The sequence below is a fragment of the Arachis hypogaea genome, chromosome 3 (assembly GCF_003086295.3).
Source record: "Arachis hypogaea cultivar Tifrunner chromosome 3, arahy.Tifrunner.gnm2.J5K5, whole genome shotgun sequence".
NCBI lineage: Eukaryota > Viridiplantae > Streptophyta > Magnoliopsida > Fabales > Fabaceae > Arachis > Arachis hypogaea.
In genome coordinates this window covers 46,493,524-46,495,903 of record NC_092038.1, presented here as the reverse complement: position 1 = coordinate 46,495,903, position 2,380 = coordinate 46,493,524, and the positions used below count along the sequence as shown (strand labels likewise).

The 2,380-nt window shown below is 30.8% G+C and overlaps 1 non-coding gene across 1 annotated transcript; it reads left to right on the top strand.

Annotated features, from left to right (window-relative positions):
- Positions 1-251: 251 nt before the first annotated feature.
- On the top strand, positions 252-359 carry LOC112792838 (small nucleolar RNA R71). The gene has a single exon (XR_003197560.1). It is a non-coding gene; the product is annotated as a small nucleolar RNA R71 (small nucleolar RNA).
- Positions 360-2,380: the final 2,021 nt, after the last annotated feature.

The following is a 2,380-nucleotide window of genomic DNA, read 5'->3' as shown; positions in this document are numbered from 1 at the left end:
ATTTTGTTCTGAGCCAATATGGCATTCAGAGCATCAATTTCAAGAACTCCCATCCTCTGAGGCATCTCATTACTCACAGAATTCCTCTCAGAAGTGTACATGAATTGGTTATTTGCAACCATGTCAATGAGTTCTTGAGCTTCTACAGGCATTTTCTTTAGGTGAATGGATCCACCTGCAGAATGGTCCAGTGACATCTTCGAGAACTCAGATAGACCATAATAGAATATATCCAAAATGGTCCACTCTGGAAGCATGTCAGAAGGACACCTTTTGGTCATCTGCTTGTATCTTTCCCAAGCTTCATAGAGGGATTCACCATCTTTTTGTTTGAAGGTCTGAACATCCACTCTAAGCTTGCTCAGCTTTTGAGGAGGAAAGAACTTAGCCAAGAAGGTCGTGACCAGCTTATCCCAAGAGTCCAGGCTATCTTTAGGTTGTGAGTCCAACCATGTTCTAGCTCTGTCTCTTACAGCAAAAGGGAAAAGCATGAGCGTGTAGACTTTAGGATCTACTCCATTAGTCTTAACAGTCTAACAGATCTGCAAGAACTCAGTTAAAAACTGGTAGGGATCTTCTGATGGAAGTCCATGGAACTTGCAGTTCTGTTGCATTAGAGCAATTAGTTGAGGTTTCAGCTCAAAATTGTTTGCTCCAATGGCAGGGATTGAGATGCTTCTTGCATCAAACTTGGAAGTAGGTGTAGTATAATCACCAAGCATCCTCCTTGCGCCTCCACCATTGTTATTGGGTTCAGCCATGTCTCTCTCTTTTTCGAGATTCTCTGTAAGGTTTTCTCTGGATTGTTGTGCTTTAGCTTCTCTAAGCTTCTTCTTCAGAGTCCTTTCAGGTTCAGGATTTGCTTCAACAAGAATGTTCATGTCCCTGCTCCTGCTCATATGAAAAAGAAGAGAACAGAAAAAGAAGAGGAATCCTCTATGTCACAGTATAGAGATTCCTTTATGTTAGTAGAAGAAGAAAAGAATACAAGAAGGAAAAGAGGAAAATTCGAACTCAGAGAGGAAGAGGGGGTTCGAATTTTTAAGATGAAGAGAAGTGTTAGTAATTAAATAAATATATAGAAAGAGATGAGAGAGAATTTCAAAAATTAATTTTGAAAAGGGGTTAGTGATTTTCGAAAATTAAGAGAAGAAATAAAATTAAAATTAAAATTTGAAACAATTAGTTAATTAAAAAGAATTTTGAAAAAGAGTGAGGAATTTTCGAAAATTAGAGAGAGAAAAGTAGTTAGGTGGTTTTGAAAAAGATAAGAAACAAATAAAAAGTTAATTAGTTAGTTGAAAAAGATTTGAAAATCAAATTTGAAAAGATAAGAAGTTAGAAAAGATTTTGAAATTGATTTTGAAAAAGATATGATTTGAAAAGATATGATTGAAAAAGATTTGATTTTTAAAATTAAAATTGATTACTTGACTAACAAGAAACTAAAAGATATGATTCTAGAATTTAAAGATTGAACCTTTCTTAACAAGAAAGTAACAAACTTCAAATTTTTGAATCAATCACATTAATTGTTAGTAAAGTTTTCGAAATTTTAAAATAGAAATAAGAAAAAGATTTGAAAATCAATTTAAAAATATTTTTGAAAATAAAAAATGAAAAAAATTTGATTTTTGAAGGAGATTTTGAAAAGATAAGATTTTTAAAAATGAAATCTTGACTTGACTAACAAGAAACAACTTATTTTAAAATTTTTTGACTAAGTCAACCCAAAGATTTCGAAAATTATGAGTAAAACAAGGAAAATATAATTTTTTGATTTTTTTGAATTTTTAATGATGAGAGATAAAAACACAAATATGACCCAAAACATGAAAATTTTGGATCAAAACCAATGATGCATGCAAGAACACTATGAATGTCAAGATGAATACCAAGAACACTTTGAAGATCAAGATGAACATCAAGAATTATTTTTGAAAATTTTCAAGAAAAGAAAATCATGCAAGACACCAAACTTAGAAATTTTTAATGCTTAGACATTATGAATGCACAAATGCATATGAAAAACAACAAAAGACACAAAACAAGAAAATATGAAGATCAAACAAGAAAACTTACCAAGAACAACTTGAAGATCATGAAGAACACATGAATGAATTTTCAAAAAATGCAAAAGTTTTTAAAACATGCAATTGACACCAAACTAAAAAATTGACACTAGACTCAAACAAGAAACACAAAATATTTTTTATTTTTATAATTTTATTAATTTTTTTGGATTTTTTTCGAAAATAATTTTTGGAAAAACGAAAAAAAATAAAAAAAATTTTGAAAGATTTTTGAAAACTTTTTTGAAAAGAAAATTACCTAATCTGAGCAACAAGATGAACCGTCAGTTGTCCAAACTCGAAGAATC